The following is a 23,707-nucleotide window of genomic DNA, read 5'->3' on the forward strand; positions in this document are numbered from 1 at the left end:
AAACAAGCAGATGCGTAGCTGCGATGAAAGCTCTCTAAAGCTAATATTTAAATGACAAGTTGGTTTGTGAGAGAGCAAATATGAACTGCCCTTAAATGCACAATTTGGGTACAGGCAAAAATTTATGAGCTTAAAAGTTGCAAAAGCTTCCAATAGCTAAAACAACATCAGTCCCCACCACACACCCCCATTCATTTTTGGCAAACTTGTCTGATTTGAAGTTATTTCAAGGAAAGAGTCAAAACCAGCCTGAAACAATTGTATTTTATAGACTCAATGCGTGTTTCTCCACTGTGATAAGTAACAAAGCAATTACTGACAAAATGCTCCATGACACAACATTATAAATGTCATTGCAAGAATATGAAGGAATGTATCCTATGTTCAAAGAAATCTGTCTGCTATAATGCAGAGTGAAACTCGATGCTTTTCGTGTCTCACATGCTGTTATGGGAAAGTGTCATCAGATGGAAGAGGCTCTGAGGCACAGAGAATTCAATATCAAGCAGAGACAATCTGCAGTGGCTATTCATAGCCACAGGATGGCAATTAATGACACATAAGCATCACAGAATTAAAGTTGCAAGATGCAGCATTAGGTTATTAACTTTCAGTAACCCTAGGAGAGAAAGCAATTAAGGTGTAAAACAAGAACCTAACAGTACAAGAATGCATTCATTCACATAATATTCATTTTCAAGGCAACGGTTTTGAGCTGGGTCTACTTGAGCAGCAGAACCATTGTAGTGTGCTTGTGATAGGAAGCAATGTTTCACACCCAGACTCTTACCCACACAGCTTGGTGGTAGAATAGCAGACAGTTCCCGTTCTACCGAGACAGAACAATAGCGACAGGTAAGAACAATGGAGCATAGAATGAAAAATTATGGGTGAACATCTGTACCTAAAACTTAGTGTACCTTCTTGTGTCCACTTCATTATTTCCATCTTTTGTGCAGAGGTATGGAATGGTGACAAGCTCTATTATTCAAGGTTTTAATGGAATTCACTGTCAAACCGTCAAATTGAGAAAAAGCCCAGCATCCCTTCTGCTTTTGCCTAATGTTGTGAACACTGTAGCTCTCCTACATCATACTGTACTTTACACCATCACTGCAGGACAAACTAAAAAAGAAAAAACGACTTTTATCTAAACTACCACAAACAATAGGAGAAACTAATTAAGACCAGAGTGAAATGAGAAGTGGATTAATCTTTTAGATTTTTTCAAAGAAACTGTCTTCTGAGCAGTTAGTATGGCAATGTAATTACCGAAGAAACTGCTGCTAATCAACTGAGAATGGTATCCATTAATTAGTATATACCCTGGAGAAACGGGGAAAAAAAATCAGTAACAATGTTAACAGCGTAACGCACCAATGAGTGGGGAAACACGGGCCCACAGCACTCAGCAATGCAGGTGGCTTCACTAGTCCAAGTAATTTACAACCCTCTTACCTGAAGCTTTGCCACTAAATTGGATCACAGCTCTCTGCTTGTCTACACATTCAGAAACCCGGAAAAAGATCACCTTTGGTAAGAAACACCCATCTATCAGTGAAGTTCCAGCACAAGCCTGCTTCTTAAGGCACACTCCTGCGCTCCCCCCCGTTTCCAGAACCTCAGCACTAGACTGCCAAGTTAGAATGAATACCCATGTCACAGGGTAGCTGTAATTAGCCTTAAGAAGCTAATCTGTGAAGTGTTATTTTCTACTTTCTATTCCGTCGTATTACCAAAAAGAGACAGATAACGCACTTCTGGAAAGAAAACGTTAGCTCGGGCACGAAATTAGCTAAGGTGCTCGATTAAGGTTTCATTAGGGAGGTCCCATACAATGAAAACCAGCAGGTTTTGGGAGTCCCATTTTCAAACTCATAATAAAACTATCTTAGCAGACAAAAAGATGTCTGATGGCAAACAAAAATGCACTTTACATCGACATCAGCATCAGCATCACACCAAATCCACACTGCAATAATCAAATGGGTTTCTTCAACAAAAGCATGAAACTTCAGGATCAGTGCTGTCACGTGTGCTACGTATACGGTCATGTAACTGTTATGCCCCAACGAGCTCCAGCACTGCCACATCAGCTCCACCAATTGGCAATGTGCATTCCGCACATGCTGGAGACTCACTGGGGCCATCCTCAACGAGATCAGGCCGGGCCTATCAGGCCAATTAGGGAACATCGCACAGTATTTAAGCCTCAGACATTGACTCACTAACCCTGCCTTGAGTTTGTCTTCAGTCTTCAGTCTTCAGTCTTCAGTCTTCAGTCTTCAGTCTTCAGTCTTCAGTCTTCAGTCTTCAGTCTTCAGTCTTCAGTCTTCAGTCTTCAGTCTTCAGTCTTCAGTCTTCAGTCTTCAGTCTTCTTTCTTGATTCCTGCATATCCTGGCTCATTGACTCTCATTTCCACCAAGCCCGCTTCAACACCTTGTTGGGCCCGGCCTAACAGTAACAACTTCCCAACTGTTCAAATGTAGTGCGTTTGATCTGTTTACATTTATCGAGGGTGCGTAATTCACTGGAGAGTACCATTCTAGGTTCAGCAGCCATGAAAATCTAGTGAACATGACTTCCGATGGGTTTTAGAGGGCCAGGTGCTGACGTAGCTACTGTGACAACAATGAGCACAGTGCTTCTGCGTTCAACAGCGCGGGCTCACAGCAAGGAGTTTGCAATGAGACTTTTCTCCAGTCAACAGAAAGGTGAGGTTTATCTCCACGTGCTTAACGTCGCCAGGGAAAGGAAGGCAGGAACAGCAGCTGCAGCAGCTGCACCCACAGTGCTTCAGATGCAGAGTCAGTCCTTCTTTCCATCTCTTTTAGACTGAGCCCTGGCAGGCTGCCCTTGCGCCAGGGGCACTGCGCTCCAACCCCAGTCCCAAACTCCACTCGTTCCCAAAGACAAAGGCTGAGAGGGGGGCTTCAATTAGGACTCCTGAGCAAGTTATTTTTTAATATTTCTTTATCGTGTTCACAGTCTGTCGGACTGAACAAAATGCCAAATTAAATTAAGTGAGATTGGGAAATCTGGGCTGCTGGTGGGGAGCCATGCGAAAATGGGTCAGCACAGACAATGGACAGTCTGTAATTAAAAGATGAGAAGCTGGACGAGCACTGTTTCAGCCTTATTAGCACAAACAGCACAATGTGCACGGAAAGAATTTCGGCACCAACAGGGGGTCCAAACCAGCAGCCTTTGCTCTTAGCATAAGCACAACAACCAGATGTACTCTGACACAGGATAATAAATGATGAATGTTTTCCCAGGCAGGAATTTAATCGATTGGAGCTTAAAAATGTAATCTAAAAGACCACTTGACCACAAACCCATCACTGAATGTCAACAGGAAGGAAGAGTCTCCAGTCTGAGCAATGATGAAGGCCTTTCAAATATTCTGCATTGACTGCTCAGTGCATTCATCTTGAGAGGACATCTCATTTCCAGAGCGTTGTAAGCATGGATCGGTTTTAAAACAGCTGAGGGATAGAAGGCTTTTATTCACACAGTTGTCAGTTGCTGTAGGGAATTTCCTTAATTCAAGCCTCGTGAAGATGCACACATGCCTAAACAGCACAACTCCATTATTTTGGGAAGGCTCCACACTTAAAAATGTCATTAACATGTAACATAGCATTTAAATGTAAAAACAAATTATGTCTTGGTTTTTAGGTTAAAAACCACAAAAACTAAATTCCTTCTGTAAGTGTTTTTATAGACAGGCAAAATAGAACAGGTGTTCTGAGGATACAAAAGAAAAAAAATATGACTACATCAACAGTTGAATTGCCCTTCCTCTTTGAAATCGTTCCTGAAAACAGGTCAAGTGAGATTTATTTCCCCATACTCCTAATCTGCTCTCTGGTTTTTAAATACTGGGACAGTATTTGTTTTTATGAACTGAAAAGATTACATGAACTGGGGTTGGGGTTATTTCTTCGCACTATATTTCACTGATTTCACTGTCAGCCTTTTGCAGATAAATCAAGTTTTTCCTATAATCGTTTACTCCTTCAAGGACCCAGTGTAAAACTGTTGACAGTCTCCTGGTGAGAAACCTTCTGGCTCTGCACTACACTCCCAGAGTCTACATATTACCACTGAAAAAGACTTTTAATACCAAAATGATACCAACAACCCCCCCCAAAAAAACACACCAATTATTCACACATATATGGTGCCCATTAATGTCTTTTACGTGTAACCTTAGCAGGAAACACCCAAGAGGTTCTCCGAGGATGTCAGTTTTAATCAATACGACATTATTTCAGTAGCTAATGAGAAATATTAGGTCACTAGAACTTTAGAGCATTTTGTTAGTGTGTTTTATAACCTTAGGAGATTAGAGCACACATCACAGGCCATGACCTGTCCCAGTTTGCTCACTTCCCTCCTAAGGTTAAAATTGCCATTGCCACCCCTATGACAAACAATTTAAAAAAAGATCCTTCCATACCACAGTGCTGTTTCTTTTCCATTTCCACAAGCAGCGTTTTAAGCATACTGTAAATCACAGTAATATCTTGCAGTCGTGGACACCACACTCTCACTACTCCATCACAGAAAGGTAGTGCAGTAATCAGTAGTTAAAGCTGACTTTTTGAGTAGGTCTTCACGACCTTGGTCTTTCGCTTCACGTTATACACATTTTGTATTATGCCAAAAATAGGTCATTTATTTTTTTCAATTTATGTCTAACATTTGTTGCTAAAGGGTTTATAGCACAGATTGTCTGTAGGTACTGTAACACCAGGAGACACAGCAACTGCCTCTTCATACACGCCCGGTGCTCTAGAATGGAGCCTGCTTGACTTTCTTTCTGTGATGACTTTGGGTCAGTGCTCTTGAGTTCTACACTGTGATAGGGTAACAGCTTCAGACAAGATGGAGACTCATGTCTGAACTACATTCCCCAGAAGGTCTGAACTACATTCCCCAGAAGGCTGTGGGCAATGACCTGCCCTCCTTCAATCAATCAACTTCTCAAAACTGGTCAAGTGACAGTATGGCTAACCACTGGCCTATGGTTGACAGGATGGCAGCAATCTTTTCATAAAACTTTAAATGACATTATTTTAAATACTTCCCCTTTCCTCAACATTCATGTTTTAAAAGAAACTTCTAGAATTTATTTAACACTTCTTCTGTGTGAATATATGGTTTTGGTTTTTCAACATTTTGAATAAGGAGCAACAGACCCAATAAGAATTATCACTTGCTCTTTGTTTTTCTTAATCTTTGCTAGTTAACACGATTACTATCTTAGTGCCTTTAATTATAAAAAAAATACTTCTGAAGAGGCTTCTGAAACAGAAGGCTTAAGAGCAAGTTAATTCCCAGTAATACACAATCTGGTATCAGGCATTACAGAAATACTTTTAAGGATCAATAGGCTATAAAAATTAAACAGAATACCTTTTAACATTTGATTTTCTTTCAGTCAGACATGCAATGATATCAAGATCTATTACCACTTAACAGCAGGTAGGCTGTAGGTATGCACTCCTAATCAGGGCATCATTATCCCAACAGAATGACCTTAATTAAGCTTTTAAACTACAAATTTTATCAGCTGCTGGCAAGCAATTTTACGGTTCATCTTGAGCTCTGTAATCAAAACAAGCTACAGGTCTCTGAATTTCCCTTTTGCAAGATCCCTCCCAAGCTAATTTGCTTTTCAAGTGATCTCACGGAACAGAAATAATAATTCACAAGGCATCTGTAACTAGCCCTGAGTGTTTTTGAAGTTGAGGCAAAAAGAAAGCTTTGCTCTCTTTATTAGGAAGAAGGCACTGTGAGGCCAGACAAGAACAGCCCCTCTCCCAGCAGCCTCTCCTTCTGTTTCTGCCTTTGCCAGCTGCTGCTGGGTAAATACAATCTCTGAAAGGTTACCGTTTGATTTCCAAGGTCCTGGACAAACATGAACTCATTCACTACACAATTATCCACTACCCAAGCAGCTGTCCAAACAAGATCATCAGGACCACTGCAGGCAGCACTTGCACAAAAAGTCAAATTCTTTGAGGTCACCAAGTTAGTTTTAGATGTACTTCTCAGCACATTAAGAACATACACTAAGTATTCAGACATTTCTCGGTTTAAGACTGAATTTCTGATGAATGTCAAAGATGTCAGGAGGTGTCAACACTGGAAAAAGGTAGAAACCTCTGGCTTTAAAAAAAAAAAGATTTGGGGACCTTACCTAGCTTGTCCTGACATGCCACTGACAATATAAACAGCATGTTTACTTCAGAGACCAGCTAGGCAGATTTTGTTTCTGTCATGGCTGCTGTTTTACCTGATAAAGCCACTCTGCACTGTGCTATCACAGTGGAAAGAGCTTTAAAAACCCTTTGGTTCAAGGCATCGCTTTATCTCTCTGGGAAATCAAAATGCCAATAAAAAACCACCTGTTCCTCCTTCTGCTGCTCACAGTTGCTTTCCTGTATGGCACACATTTTCTTTTCCCCCCCTACTGAGAAGGAATCTTAGTTTTCCTCGCCTTTAAATACAAGACTGCAGTCAAAAACATTGAAAGAAAGAGTGTGAATTGATAACAAAATAAGACTTGCTGAAAGAGGAGTGCATCAGTAGCAGTAGCATAAAGGCTTTCAGTAGATTCTCAATGCAGGAGGCTATAGGACAACACAGTCAAGAGTCCTACAGCTCTTTTAAACAGCCGAGATTAATCAAGGTGCAAGTAGAGTGTTTCAGCTGTTCAACAGTAGAGGAGCTGATGTTAAATCCAAGTTGGGGGTCAATGCCTTTGCCTTACACTGTGTGTTAACCCCATCAGTGGCTCGTGACAGTTTACCGCTGCCTAACCTATTGATTTTCTGTGTCCTTTTCTTCACCAGCTCCTTAGGCCAAGCTCATCTGGGTCAGCACTCCAGACTCCAGATACTCCAGACAGGATGCAGTATTAATAGTGGGATTGGAATATAGGTGGAAAGGACCCAGAAAAGGTCCAAGTAATCATGGGGAGAACATGGAAACTACATACAAAAAGTGCCCAGGCCAAGACATTTAAGTTTGGTGAACAAAGAAATCCAATTTAAGTTATACTGTACACGTACTTCTCATTAAAAGAAATTACAATCCCCAAAACTAAGGTTAACTGCAATATGAATTAACTTTAGAATGTAGATGCTCATTATAAAATATGAAATAATCGTGAACACATAGAAGTTCTATTTACAATATTAACATTAGACTGAACAGCTGTGCTTCTAATATAGCATGCAGCTCCGATAGATTTTCTAAATACCCTAGAAACTATTTTTAATGGTATGAAACACTGATACTATTACAATCTAATACCTATTTGTAATGAGAATTTTGGGGCGATAGGAAAAAAAAATTCATTCAGAAACAAAACATTTAGAAAACAACAGACTATGCACATGGTATGTATTCGATTCTTCATATTTCACAGTGTGAGGTTTCAGTTCCTATGCCCTGAGCACCAGGACATGATTTGCTTGTTCAGCAAAACACATTTCACGATCAAACATACCCAGGCCTAAACTCAGACCAGGTAGATAGCATTGCACAGCCTGCCGATTTCATTTAAATGAGCATTATAAGAAGACTGCCAGACATCTTGTGTTTTGTTCTCCCAGAAGGACCCACAGGAAACTGGATTAGCTGGTGCAAACAGTATTAAGCACTTTAGAGTCTTCGGAGATTTGGCTCCTATCAGACTGACAGCGTTGAGATAAGATACAATTTTGTTTTGTGGGTTTTTTTTGCAGATCCTGCACTGATAATCTTTGACTAGCATCTCATTTGCTTCTATTTTTGGATCCTCTCCTGTAAATGATATTCTGCAATCTGCTCTATACATTGTTAATCCCTTAATGATGTTGAAAATGTAGCATTATCAAAAGATGAAGAATAGTTCCCCTCCTATAAGTATAGTGTTTTGGGATGGAAAGCTATTGTTAAATAGCAAACTGTGGCTACCTGGCTTTAAAGATGGAGAAGCAGGTTTTTGAGAATGCAGATATGTATCCTGTATATACCCTGTGCTTTGCTTGACTTGAGTAAGAAATCGATCTTACTAAATCACAGCGACTTATTCTGTCATTTCAGTGATGCTGGCAAATACTTTTGAAGAAAGAGCTTTCAGAGGATTTTGGAGAAATTAGAAATTCATTTTCATACTCAAGCTGATTGATTTAAAGGACACAGACTTTCTAAACATATGCTTAAGGAATTCTTCTGCAGTTAGAAACACTCAAATATTCCCATATATAGTACTGCACCATCTTAATTAAACAGTCTTTTTCATCCTAATCTCAGTAGCACAGTTATCAGTTCATATTGGAAAGAAGGAAGAACTATGCTCTGACAATTTTATTATGAGCTCATGGTGAACTGCCGACATCCCTCCATAATAAAAGTCTCTGCTGTGATTCTGGAGGTGAAAGGCCCAACTCTAGACTGGTACATTACTGCTTTCTCACTGCTTTGCACAGAATATGGTCTAGAGGGGCTCCAAGATTGTGATCTTTATGTCAGTCCTGAGGTGAATAGGGAGCTGAGGAATTAGCAGTAGCTGAAGGGCTTGTGGCTTCTTCCTATGCCTCACTAAAATTAATCTAAGAGCTTTAATATTAAAACTGTGGAAAGTGCATTATAGATATTCCTTTGTTGCACCCTGTATCCTGCTTGTATTGGTGCAGACGTATATGTGAACACATCCACCTTCACACAAAGTGAGATTTTAGGAATTTGACAATAGTAGTAAAATGAAAAGATTTGTTAAAAATGTTATTTATATATATATAAATTCACGATATGTACAGACACTGTTCAAATACGATACTTTAACAAGCACCCTTGAATTTGTTTTGAAGATCTGCTCTAGCTGGCATCTGGAATCTGGTCAGCTCCCCTGAAAGCAAAAAAAAACGAAAAGCCAAAAAAACATTTAAGCTTTGATCTACTGGGGTGCAAAACTGCTGGCTTTCAGCCACAAAAGGCTTAAGCACCACCAAGGGTCTCCAAATCTCTGCGCTGGCATTCGGCTCGAGTAAGCAAACAGAGACGCCCTTCTTCAGGAAGGCAGAAGAAACTAAAACATGGATGGAGCTGCAGAGCACGGTCTCCGACGTGCCTTCAGGCCCCATCCCAGTTTGTTTACTATGGTGGGAACTGACGTAACTCCGGCTAAAGATGGGAGGTACCAAAAGCTCCGATTTATATCTGCAAAGAAGCTGGGTGTATGTTTTTGGAGTTTTTATACTTCATCTGAAGAAAAGTCTTTGCAAAGTAACAGAAGTTAACAAGTTAGTCTTGTTCTATGTAGCTGGATGTGTGCAAAGGGGAAGCATTTTGTGTGGCTGCTGTAGAATTGCGTCTTCTTTATTGGCCTTTGTCACATCCTTCCATGATTCTTATGAATTCTTATGTTTCTTATGTTTCTCCACCACATCTTCCAAATTCTTGCTCAAGTCCAATTACCCTAACTGCCTATGACAGTATCAGTCTCCAGCACCAACAAGAGCGTGACCTTTCACAGCTGATGATGCAAAAAAAGGAAAGAGACCAGCATTCTCTAGAGCAAGCAGAGAATCGAATGCTAGACACTAGTGCATTCAGCACTAGCTTTTCAACCATGTTTTTTAAATGCATACAAAATATTAGTGGGACAGGAGAGCAAAATGCAGCCCCCATGACAGAGAATCGACTGCTATGTGGACCCAGGCAATAACCATCACTGACCCAGTTAAGGCCGATGCCCACTTTTCTCGCTGGCTGCTAACCAGACCTCGGGAGTTACTTCATGATTTAAAAACTGACCTCCACATCCATTCTCCAAACAGAGTTGTGATCTGATGTGGACACACTTGGCCTAGCCTCGCCCTGTTTTTCCTGTGACAGAACCTACAGTAAGTACAATCCCAACCGGTTGTTCAATCTATATAAATTTGAGAAACACAAACTGCTGAGCGGTGGCTCATATATCAGTCTATTATACACTACGGGGCTCACTGTATTAAACAAATGGATCTGCCTACAGCTGGAAAAGCAAAGCAATATAGGGAGCAGAGGTTATTGTCTAATTTAAATCTTGGCTGCATTCCCAGCTCTGTGCAAGATTCCAATTTGTGGCAGAGCAGCTCGGTGCTACTGACAGAGGCCTCGCTGAAAATACAGTTGGGCTCCTTCCAGAAATGTGTCTGGAAACTGCCGATCAACAAGTCGGTAAAGATTAACAGTATGACTGTAGCAAATTAATTTAAATTATAGAAACATATGGCCGTGGATGTTTTCTTTTCACTTAGGGTGGCACCTGCATTTTGCAAACAGCAACGAAGTGTACTGCGTTCTGGAGACGCCCGTATGACTTCCGAAAACATCGCTGCCAGGCCCGTGATCAGAAACGCCACATTCGCTCCCTCTTTCGGTCTGCTTTGCTTAATTCCTTTTTTTTATAATTATATTAGAGGATTTAGAAATAAGCCATAACAGATAAGCAGATGGAATTGAAGGCTCCATCTCAGAATAGCACCAGGTGCTGTCGGTATACATTTAAAAGGATGAGCCATTTTGAGTCGTGCAGTCCAAATTCAACTGTTAGCTTATTCAAATTTAACAGTTTATAAACAGGGCCTATTCCATCTGATTCTATTTTCTTAATGCTGGAAAAATGAAGCTGACTGGCATGAAGATTATAAATATCCTGGCCATATGGCTAGTGTTTTTACTCAGTCCTACCGTCTCGGAGACCTGAGGACTCAAGCTGTCTGGAAACTGCCTTACAATGCTTTACAACATTGCTCCTTTTAATGAAAACAAAATGAAATAGTGGGAGCTGGACATGAAATGCAGCTACGAAACCCGAGTTTGATATTTACAGTACCCAGCTGTGTTTCAAAGCATAATTCGAATTTTTTTGTTGTGAAGACTCCATTCATTGTGTGGAAAAACAGACCTTAGAAAATCACCTTTTTAAGATGCATCTCGGCAATGGCAAGGGAACTATCAAAACAAAATCCTTTTACCTTAAGTACATTATGCATTTCCCCGAAGGGCAACATTACATTAAGCATTTACATTAGCCGCTAATGTACGTACCAATCGTACTAAATTGTGTAACTTAGTCTATTAAAGAAGCATTCCAACCACAGGAACAATGGCTGAACTGGTGAAGAGAGAGCTCTGGGTTGGTTTTCCTAAGCCAGCTCTTAAAAAAAGGAGAGAAACACAGCCAGAGAGAGGTCTGGCGTACGTGCCCATTTCTGACAAATCAATCATTTCAGCTAGAGCTCGGGTCTCTGGATCAGATTTATACATTTATTATTCTAACTCTTTCCCTCCTTTTGCTGTTCTAAATTCAAACAAATGTGCTTAAGCACAAGAAGCACAATTTAGTATCTTTTGCAGCTCGTGGTGAAGCAAAGCTCTTAATAGCATTAAACTCTTGATAGGTTTAACAATTGATTACAGTCTCTCTGAAAATATGCAAAATAACACAATTACTAAAGAACAAGTTAAAGTGCTATACAAACAGCATAAAAGGCCTATTAAAAGGGTTCTCAAAATAAAGTCTGTTTGATTCAGCATTATAGGAGTGTGCAGTTTCAATATGGATATACAATGCATCAGTTTTGCCATAACAGGGAGCTGGTTACAGTCAGCTAAAAGGACTGAATTCTGAACCTCACCAGTTAGAAGAAGATAACCCTGGGACCCCAGAAAAAAGCACGACTCTCAGCCATTCCTGCATTTAAAGCCAGTTCTTTTATTATAGAAAGGAAATGGAGGTATAGTGCATGTTCAGAATAGGAACAGGGAAAGAGTATGATTCATACAATAAACACTAATACAGAAAAGATTTCTACCTCAACGTTATCTGGCTGATGTTTTCATACAAAGTGCCTTACATTTGCACCCATTCATCCAGCAAGGTAAATTACTGGGACAGTTTGGGTAAAAGTACTTTGTTCAAGAGTAAAATTACAATGTCTCACCTGGGATATGATACCACAACCATCCAGTTTCAACTCCAGAACTCTGACCAGTCCTCCACACAGCTACCTTCATTGAACATGGGTAATACATCCTCATGGGAGCCCTGATTTATGGTTTACTCTACACAGACAACCAATACAGCTTTAGCAGATTCCCAAAGGAAAACAGAAACCACCCTTACTTTGCAGCGTCAAAGCTGGCTTTCAAAATTAAAATGTTCAAACAATTAACATTTTGTGATCTCAGGTAATTGACACATCCCTGCAAATGTGTTCCAGGGCCTTCTGTGAAGCAAGGAAGCTGTATTATTCAACAGTGTAAAACCTGTTAAACTCCCGTTTGCAGGGTGTTTCAGTAGTAATTGCGAGTCAATATAATTAAAAGATACTTGAATAATTTGCATACTTTTATATATCCCACGACTGCACGGTGCACTGAACATGACTAACCCAGTAAGAAGCAGTCCATTAGGAACTCAACAAAACCTGATGACACTAAGTGAATTGTGCAGAAGCAATCCTGGATTATACAATTTTTTGATTATATAGATCATTTACCGCTTAACTTCAGTTCCAGTTCCGATGATAATTGAGTTCACTGGTAATATCATACAGATAAACGCATTTACAGAATTAGTCACTGAAGAATTCTGTCACCTTTACAAGTGATGAGTGACTTGCCTTCCTGCGACAAAGCATGTGAGCAATAAAATGTCTTTAAATGCATATCATTTTACTTTCCATCGCAGTGCGCACCTTGCAAGCCATACACACCAGTTTTTACATTGCCGTGCCAAAATAACCATTCGGAGATCTTCTCACCAGAATCCGGATTTTGAGAACTGACCTCTGCTTTTACTGAAAATCTGAATTCTGGTGTGAACTCTACAACTAAATATGGCACTGATAAATGAAGCTGTTAGGATCCATCTCACAATTCAGGACTGAGCTCCTTACACATGCCTCTTGTACAGCAATTTCTCTTCATTCATCTTCATTAGGCTTTCGTTTGACCTGCTTTTTCGCATCTCTGTCAGCACAGGGTCTGCAGGGAGCTGTTGTATTTCCTAACAATGTACGCTGGATCTCTTCAATGTGATCTCCATGATAGGTCTTAATCACAGCCTCTTTCAAAGGTAATGAGAGACATGTGCTTTTTTTCGCCAGGATAATGATCTGCCTATATTCTAAACAACGGTGGCGTGAGTGGCAGCCTTCTCAATAAAATCTCCAAAAAGAAAGAAAATGAAAAAGAAAAATCTCTCCTCCGTTCCTGTCATAGAGGTACTTTACCTTGAGAGAGTGCAGTGCCCACATTGCCCATGAATGGAGTGCTAATCTTTACATTCATCAAAGCTAAAGAGATCGACCCAATTACCTCCTGGTATTGACTGTCAATCCCTCCTGTAATTGCATTTTTTTATCTGAAAAATTCAAAGCGATTCACAGGGTCCACAATACATCTCTATACTCTCTTTGTACAAAAGGTGAGAAATTCCCTCCCTTTAGAAAAAAAAAAGTGTTTTTCCCCCCAGATTAAAATGAATGGCATTGTGCCCCTCATACTGACTGGTTACCTACTGAAGTTTCTCAAGTGTCCAGAGTAGCTTTGCTGTCCTCTGCTGTCTTTCTCCCATCATTTTTTATACAGTTGGCTAATTAGCTTACTTCTTCACTGCATTAAATCTCTCTCAAGTACATGCAAGTACTCATTTTATTAGGATAGCTGGAGAAATTTTAATTTCCATAACACAAAGGAAAAAAGGCAAAGAGTGTGATCCTTTCTAACAGAGTAGTTATGGAAATCATAGGAAAGTTGTCTGATTTAGTCACGGCCTCTGGTGAGCAAACTAAGGGCACCTACTCTTTAAAAGAGATACTTCTGTATTTTAATTAACCGCTGAGGTAACTCCCTGGGGGGTCTGAGCTGGCAATGAGAAGTTCTTTGATTTATGTGCTACTTTGTTATATCAGCTTGAGGCTTGCCTATTATAAGACGTCTTGCATAATTATACTATTTGTTAATTAGCTACTTTTAAAATATTTTGCATCGAAAATATAAACAAACTGCAAGTTAAATGAGAGCATGTCCCATTATTTCCTATCTCCACCTACACGCAATTAAAACTCTTGTCACCTTTTGGAACTCCAAGAAGATGTGAAATGCCATTAAAAAGAACAATAATGCACAGCAGATCGGTTTTATAACACTTGCACATCTTTCAACAATTAAAAAAAAATGGCCCCTGTTAATGTAAGAACTACCTGGCTGTTTCTTCTTTAGCTCTCATTTCACTGACCATCTTTCAGACCCCAAACCCTCCACTGATTACTCGTTAAATACCTCCACTGAACTGGTCGTTTCCACTGGGAGTACAAAAACATAACTCTCCACACTGGATCCACTGAGCGGGCTTTTCCTGCAGTTCCAAACCAAGTCCAGATTTGCTTTCAAACTGAACTTAGATGTCACTGTAACAGCAGACGGATTGTAACCTGACAACATTTATGATCCAGAATCTCCGAGAGCCATCGCTGAAATCAAAAACAACCACTGCATAATTGCAGTTTAAAAAGCTCCTAAAGTGCAGAAACATTAAAGACTATTACAGCACCAACAGCAGAGAATGCAAGCACACCAACAGAAAGTCACCCCACATATAACAACACCTTGGAAATATAATCACCACTATTGTAAATACCAAAGTGTGCAGATGTAATCTATCCCTAATGCAAAAACGTAATTAAAATCAAGCATGGAACATAAGGCATTTTACAAATATATTTTCTTTTTCTTATTTCCATACAGCCATTGACTCCAATACTAGCCTCTACAGTATGTTCTTCATGTCAGGCTGATTTATAATTTGCTTTTTCCCCCCACTAAATTCAGTCTAATTATATACAGACTCATATAGTGGGTTCATCATCATCATCATCATAATAACAATAATTACTTACACTTATATAGCGCTTTTCTGGACACTCCACTCAAAGCGTTTCACAGGTAACGGGGACTCCCCTCCATCACCACCTGGATGATGCGACGGCACCCATAGTGCGCCAGAACGCTCCCCACACATCAGCTATCAGTGGGGAGGAGAGCAGAGTAATGTAGCCAATTCATAGAGGGGGATTATTAGGAGGCCATGGAAAATTCCATGAGGGCCAATGGAAAATTTGGCCAGGACGCTGGGGTTACACCCCTACTCTTTTCGAGAAGCACCCTGGGATTTTTAATGACCACAGAGAGTCAGGACCTCTGTTTTACGTCTCATCCGAAGGACGGTGTCTGCTTACGGTATAGTGTCCCCGTCACTTTACTGGGGCATGAGGACCCACATGGACCACAGGGTGAGCGCCCCCTGCTGGTCTCGCTAACACCTCTTCCAGCAGCAACTTTATTTTTTTCCCCATGAGGTCTCCCATCCAGGTACTGACCAGGCTCACACCTGCTGAGCTTCAGTGGGCTGCCAGTTGTGAGTTGCAGAGTGATATGGCTGCTGGCATCACTATATAATATCATTGAATCAGCATGTGGAAGTCTGAACCAGGAAAATAGGTGGGCATGAATTTCACAAGTTTGCTAGGGAGTTAACCCCCTGTGCATTTAGGATTTCCCATATTTTTTAAAGTGGTGATTAAAAACCTTCCTTTTCACTCCAGTTGGTTTTATGCAGTTCTTTTACTGTACAGATGGATTTTTATCTTTCCTGAAATGGTTTGGCATGTTCCCTTGGGACCTTTATGTTATACAAGACAGTGTACTGTGGTGGGGCTCTACATAAAAATAAAAATTGATTGCTGCCGAACTGCAAAAACTATAGCTAGATATGAAACCCACTTTAATGCACTTTGGGAAAAAAAAACATACGTTGCCATTATGAGACAATGGTTTTTCTACACACCAGTTCTGATCTCTACTCATGTTTACTCTACTTACTCTCCTCTTTACACTGTTACATTTGACCTTTGACTTAACACTCACAACTTCCTCTCTTTGTACAGTATAACCACTACAGGCATAGATGGTGCACTGCTTGAATCTTACGCGGTCTATAAGCTTTAAGAATATTCTTGCCACTTTTCACCTATGGAAGAATGGCTCCTCATTACTGTGGCTCATATTTACACATATCTAAATACAGTACATTAAATCAAGCACTGAATCTGACAACACTGCAGTCCCAAGAACATCAAATGTCGACCATGCACTGAAAGAAATACACATTTCCTGAAACACAAGGGTGCTGAATGTTCTCCCTGATGACGTCCTCCAACAGCTGAAGGTCATCACAGCACTGTTTAACAGGCAAGAAGCCTTAATAAAACTGTTCAGCGTATCATTATTTTTACAGTGTTTCATTATGGAAGGTTAACCTTGGATAACTTGAAATGAACACTTTAATCAACTGTATATAATCTCCCCGATACAATAATCATTCTGTTTCTCTTTTCTATCAGCTTGTGGAAATGTCCTTTGCCTCATTAAAGAGCACTCATTTTCAAGCTGCTGCAGGTGCTGGAAAAAGCTTAAGTGAAGGTTGTCTGGGCCATTATGTGTCCTGAAAAAAAAGGCTAATTTCAGTTTATTGGTAAAAGAATCAATGGATTAATCAATTAATAGAGACCATCAATCTGCAGAAAAAGATCTCAATTATGTGGCTGTTATTTCCTCCGCTGACATGCTCCACTGTCATCGCCATACTGTCCTGGTCTGTACATGAACTCATCCAGTGCAGGAGGATGTTCTGAGAAAATAACTAATCAGCCAGTCAAGCCAATAGTTATCACTGGCTGCTCTGCTCATAGCATGCTGGTACAGGAATCCTATATCTTATCAAGTAAAAGCAGAAGCTATTCCCAAATGGCATGCAGAAGGTGGTTGCTTTTTCTCTTAAAAATACTTAATATTTAAAGACCCATTGAAGAAATCTTTGAAGAAATTTCAGTAGCACCTAGACCTCCAACACTCCTCTTCCCAGCATTCATCAGTGCAGCCTTCAGTCGATAAACTGTGTCCACCCAGCCGTCAGGCAGACATTAATGGGGAGTCACGAGGGTTAGATACTGCCTGTACAACAAAAACAAAACCCTGCTTCCGAGCTGTCAGACGTATACAAGAGAGAAAATTACACATACTGAAATATATACTGACAGAACAAAGGGACACGTCCTCAAAAGCTGTTTATTCCAAATGACTACATTTGCCTCCATTTGCCGTGTATAATATTTAAACAGGGGCATTTATGTTTTTTTTTGTTTCTGCCTACAGGTAACTGCTATGTCCCCGTGCGTGTCCGTGCGTTTTTTTCCACACTTCCTGTATGCAGGTACCCACCCAATTGGTCTCTGCATTTGCGACATCATCACCAATCTACTCCTGGCCAATCAGAACCCAAGATCAACAGTTTATATACCTGAAGAAGTCTCGACTCCATCTGCTTTCAGCTCAACTTCAGTTGGCTCCTTCGAACTTCGAATGCTGATTGCTCAACCTTTCGCTTGTTTCGCTTGTGTAGCTTTTGTTTTGAGTTATTTGTGCTCGCATTACCTTGCTCGTTGCTCCTTGCTTGTACCCCATTCCTTGCTTTTGCATCTCTTCGTGTTTTACCCGTTTCCCATAATCATGCGACTGGTTCACTCGTGTCAGGTTAAGTGTTAGCCGTGAACTTGTTGTACACCAGGGGAAAGGGTATAGGCAAGGTCGTGGGGTTACAGAGTGCACACGTGGTTTGTTTTTGTCTAGACACACTAGGATAGGGGCGAGTGCCACCTTTGTATTTTCTGTTTTTTGGGCAGTCGGTGTAGGTGAGTTAGGGCGTTTGAAGACACCTAAGACGCTGTATTTTTGTTTATTTGGGTTGGTTAAGTTAAACCTCAAAATTTGGTTGTCACGCTTCCCAAGTCCCTCAGCAGAAACTCTCCTGCATCCGAACCCATCCTGAATGTTACACCCCTTTACCCCTAGACACCTGGGGTCGTAACAGTAACGATCCCTACACATTTCTCCTTGATTAGGCTTTTGAAGGCCTTCTGCATCATTTTGTGTGTAAAGTGAGGTTCAGGACAGTGTACCGTGGTGCAACATGTGATACTCTGCAGTAGCAGGCAGTTATAAATCATTCAAAGCATTCCAAGAATGAAATTAACCTCATCGGGACACCCAAGGCATAAATGTTTAGCGATATGCGAGTGATGAACGAGAGAGTAACTCTTGTGTTGATATTCATGCTATAACCTCAACTGTTTTCTAGCTAAAGGAAAGCACTATAAATAAACCTCAGGGTGAATTTCTAGGTCTCTCCCTTACATCAAGACTGCTCACAAAGCACAGATGGAAGCCAGCTGTATCGTAACACTAATTGAGTCTTTATTAGAACATCCTAAATGCAACATTCAATTATGTCCAAAGGGAAGGGTGGTTCCACTTTTATTAAGGATACTTTTGAGGCCAATAAAATCGCATTCAGCAATGAAGCAATCGCTGTACAATTTTGGAATAAGTCTACAAAGTAACCACTCTCCCAATTTAATATGCACATGAAATAAATATTAAACAGCTGCCAAAAATGAAAGAAACCATATGCTTGGTGGCTTAGAAAGCGTTTCTGTCTATTGCAGTTTTGCCCCAGGATCTCTGTGCCTCTGCTTGTCTACAGCAAGAAAAGTTACAATGTGAAAATTAAACATTCCTCATTTTCATCGATCATTCCTGGTTAGCACCTCATTTCCTGCAGTAGTAATGGAGTCCAAATCCCTGTTGTTTTTTTTTCTGGTGCATTTGAAGAAATGCATCTTCACCAAATGATAACAGCACTGGCCACCTGAGGAAAAACTATTCAAGTTCTCTATTATTATGTATATCCATCTTTTTAATAGTTAAAGAAGCACAACACATCCAAGAACAGTGATCAGGCTCCACCTGAAGTGATACTTTCTTGCATGATTAAAGGCAACTGGACTGAATTCCGAACATGCACTTTGGTTGTAAAGTGAAGTAGCTGTACAGCAATTTCCAGGGATCTGCCATTTTTTTTATTAACTAAATGGTTTTGTAAAAAAAATGGATTCATCTTTTCTACTCTTATTACTTTGATCTAGACCTCGCCATGTGACTCAGTTCACTTTGCTATCAAAATGATTAATTGGTCTAGGTTGTACAGTCAAGCTCTATAAAAGACAAAGCACCCGACAAGCTGCCTAGTTTAAAATAAGGTGTCCTTGGAGCAGATATGGCCGCAGTACAGGACTGTGGTTTATTTTCCTCCCACATAAGAAAAAAATAAAATATCTTTGGGATCCTGTGAAACATTTAAATACGATGAACAGTTTCTTATGTTTTCTTGAGTGCTGAGAACAATGATTGACAAGCACTATAAACTGGGGAAACTGCCATATGTCACATAAGGCAAGTGCCCTTCCATAAACCTAAGAAGACTTTAGAAAGAATTGGAAAGAGTCCAATAATTCAGCACTGTTTCTCTTATTTTAACTGGAGCCCCATGCTACATACTGTTTATAAAGGCTTTTAGAAACCTTAAAGAATTGCTGTACAAGAACTTTATTTTTTCTAGCAATTGCCATGAAAAATACAAACTGCTAATATTTAAATTACTTTCAGCCACTCAAGCCAAAAAGAAAAACTCATGGTAATTAAATACTCAGAAAGTGTTATCAGCCTAATGCATGTCTATAAAATATTCAATTAAAATCTGCCAGAGAATAATTTTGCCCTCAAACTATTATTTATATTGGCCTCCTCTAACACTACTAATGTATATTTATTGGGCAGAGAAGACCTTTAAAGGCTGCAGAATTAATACAGTAGTAGTATTGGATTAGCAGTCACTTTTTATGATAACGGCTATTCTTGATGTATGGCTACATTCACAGATCAGGTCATAAGGCCAAGCCGCCATCTCTCTTTGTAAGCTGTAACAGGTTAACTGGAAACCACATCATAATGAACGTCTACAGAGAATTTTACAATGGATAGCATCCGATGATTGTCTAGAGTAAAGTCTTTGATGTCCAGTGTCAGAAAACAAACAGCCTTTAATATTGTACACGTGTACAGTATATGCGTAGAAACATTTAAGCATTGGAGACAAAAATGTGCAGATATTCTGCAAGCCTCTTTCACAAACTATAACCCCCTGCAATCAAAGCTAAGCAGGCTGTATCTCAAAGTACAAAAAAAGACCTATTGCAAAGGAGCAATCCGAACTACATAAAAACAACTGTTTCCCACACAGGGAACGAGCGTGGGAGAACAGAGACACAGCTTGTGAGGTGAGTGACAGCCGTAGCAGGGGATGTCCTGTAGAGTTAGCAGTATACTACCTGCTCACTCAATTTCCACAAAGCTAAACTCAATTCCTTAAGCAACTCAAACATTTCCCCCACTTTGATACCTTACCCAAGAATGCAGAGCGATGGGAGGATTCTGGGCACAATAAGCCACCAGACTGGTTTGCTATGCAAACGTTTTTTGAACTGTAATGAAAGTGAACAGTAAAGAGCATCATCTGAATGCATGCTACTCAAGAAGCCATCGTTTATACCGCAGGGTCAGATAAGGGTTGGTATGTCTTTTAAATGGTCTGCAATACTACTGTCTATTACCTGGATCATCTGTTCAGTAGTTTCCACATACTGTATATATAACATCTGGCATCATTGTCATGGTGAGGCAGCCAGCTCAAAGATGATGATGATTCCTTGTTATGCCATGCATAAAAAACAACATGGCCTACGTGGTGATCAGATTATTGTAGAGGAAACAAGGTGGCAACAAACTTTGTTTAATTCTTGGGATTGGCTCTCATTACCGATACAGAACTGTGACGCACCGCTCTCAAAGGTAGTGGACTTGGTCATCCTCAAAATCCAATGACACATGCCAAAGGATTAAAAACACTATCCATATTGGAAAATCCAGGTCTCAGCAAAGAATAGGTAGAGAATGAAGAAAAGAGCAAAGGACAAGATAAAAAGGATACTGTCGAGCTTGCGAGTGGACATCTGAGGAGCAGGCAGTGTACAACACAGCATGACCAATAATCAAACAATTCCAGTGCACATTGATGAACTGCATGTTCATCTGTCCCTTCAAATCTTATTTTACATTCCTATTGGTAAGACAAGCATCATCCCCTTTCTTTCGTCTTTTAAATAACCAGGAAGAACACATTTCCCCCTCCCTGATATGAAAGGTTTAGCAGGTGACATGCTTGTCACTGTCTTGACTCTACAGGCATTACAAAGCAAATTACTCGGTTGCTCTGCCCTTCAAAAAAGTCAATTGTTGCAAAGGAGGAATTTCAATAGAATTATTCTAGTTGACAATAAAAGCCAAGTGGTACAGCACACATCTAGGTCATTCCCTCTGTCCAACACACTGCTAGCCTAGCCTTACAGCATAGAAGTGAGCTCCAGCCCAGTGACCTGAGCAGACTCAGATTCCGATCCATCTATGGATATATGAACATCATTATCATTAGGTTATAATGACACACTGTCACATCAGCTACATTTAATTCCCTATATTAAGCAGAAAAGACGTGTATTTAGAACCTGAATGGTTTCCAGGTTCCATGACCAATAAGATTAGTTCAAGCAGTATATGTCTTTTAATAAGTGACTATTTCCAGAGCCCTTGTAGTCTTTGTGTACTTAGTTCCAACTGAGAAGCCAGGTAGCAATGCCCCTGTTAAAGTCTGGGCATTTCAGCTTTTGCAGGGAATAACTCTTTAGATCTGCCTGTAAAGCACATCAGCTGTCCAAACACTGTTCGAGATCTGCAATCGCTTGAGGACTGTGTTCATTTTTTACAGACCACCACTCTTCTCGAGAGGGTCTGACTCTTCACAATTACTGGTGGAGGGGGAAGATATGTCCTCTCTGGGGAACAATGCACCAGTGCAGTCATTACCACCACCAGTGAAAAACATCCCAGCAAACAGATGAACTGCATCGGCCCAAATGTCAGGCCAAGAGGTCAGAGGCGAGACCATTTTGACATGCAGCTGTGATATTTCATTGCTTGATTAGACGCTGGGCTTAGGGTGGGAATGTCCATGCAGGTCTCGCCCGAAAGCATGGATCTTTTCAGGGGTCTTTAATAACCCTTGTTGATGTTACTGATGATTCAATACCATGAACCCCTGAAAGTCAGAATGACCTTTATAATATTAAAGTTAAATAACATTTCTCTGTAATTTTTTAAAAACATATTCAAGAACAGAAAAAGTGCTATAGCTTAAGATATGAAAAAAACAAACTGTGTTCCGTAATTCCCTCCTGCAGTATCCATGTTTTTCCCTACGTTCTAAAAAAAGATTGACAACAGCACACAGGATTTTACTCTCTTCCTGCTGTCTGGCTCTGGGCATTAATATTTTTCAACAGCATGTCAGCACAGGGGTGGTGCATTGGTTTGCATTGTGGCTTCGCAATGCTGGGGCCCTGGGTTCCACTCCTGGGCTGTTATCTGCATTCCATACGTGTGGAGTTTGTACGTTCCCATCACATTTCCATGGGTCTCCTCCGGGTGCTCCAGTTTCCTCTCACAATCAAAAGACATACTGGTAGGTTAATTGGCTTCTGGGAAAACTGACCCTGGTATGATTGTGTGCCTGTGTGCGCCCTGCGATGGACTGGCATCCCATCCAGGGTGTATTCGTTGCTTGTTGGGATAGACTCTGGCTCCCCCACAACCCTGTACTGGATCCAGTAGCTACAAAAGGGATGGATGCCAGCATAACATCAGCTACAAGATCCTAAGGGGAGCAGGACAAAATTTAAAGCACTGTACACTTCCCAGTTTTGTTGAAAAAAGATGCAGGTCCCAGTGCACAATAATGCAGCAGCAATACCACTTCAAAAATGTGCATCTTAACTGGAAGGCAAAGTATTTTGCAGGACGCAACACTTATAAAATCACCCAACCAGAAATGATTGACTTGTCCTTCGAAAACTGCTTAATTCAGAATACAACCAGTTTCTAGGGCACAGGGAATTTTCTTCTGCAATAAGTCAGTGAAGTTGATCCTGTCAGTGATATAGAGAGTGAAAGCCAGATTGAAACAGCTTATCACAGTCAAAAAAATAAATCTCGCACAAGACAGTGGCCTGATATGCACAGATGTAGTATTTCTCACTATCCTCGACACTGCAGAATTATAGGAGCATGCAGGGGGCTTCCACATTGTAAGGTTTGTCGTTTGTTATTCTTTCGTTTAAAAAGCAAGACTGAGTTATTAAATGTTACCATGTGGACGTGTAGCACATCTCGGGGGGAGGGGGGGGAACAAAATAAATAACATTTTACTGCAAAAAACAGCTGAACTGGGCAGAGAAGGTCAACTGGTTAAAAACCGCCTCTGGGTTACATTTTAAATTAATGATTATTGTGTTTCATTTATATTTTGCTTTCTGTGCAAGATTATTAATTGTTACGGTCCTGAAAACTGGATAATCACTTTTAATCACCTTAATTGTAAGTGTCATTATAATTTCTAATAATGGTTTATAGCGCTAAATAATTACAGTGTAATAATAATGATTTCTGAAATTTAAGATTGGAGAAAGTAAATTAGCAATTAGGAAGCAATTAAACACCAAGGATACTTGTGGATATACTGTATCCTTGTGGATAATTGCTATCCTGGCTCTTTTTTCTGAAAGCACAATGCTATAAAAATAACCCCGG

General features: G+C 40.3%; 1 protein-coding gene across 1 annotated transcript in view; it reads right to left on the reverse strand.

Annotated features, from left to right (window-relative positions):
• The window catches only part of tox3 (TOX high mobility group box family member 3), a 55,956-nt gene that overhangs the window by 23,343 nt on the left and 8,906 nt on the right, over positions 1 to 23,707 (reverse strand). The gene's annotated exons all lie outside the window — the stretch shown is intronic.

Source organism: Lepisosteus oculatus, chromosome 20 (assembly GCF_040954835.1).
Source record: "Lepisosteus oculatus isolate fLepOcu1 chromosome 20, fLepOcu1.hap2, whole genome shotgun sequence".
Taxonomy (NCBI): domain Eukaryota; kingdom Metazoa; phylum Chordata; class Actinopteri; order Semionotiformes; family Lepisosteidae; genus Lepisosteus; species Lepisosteus oculatus.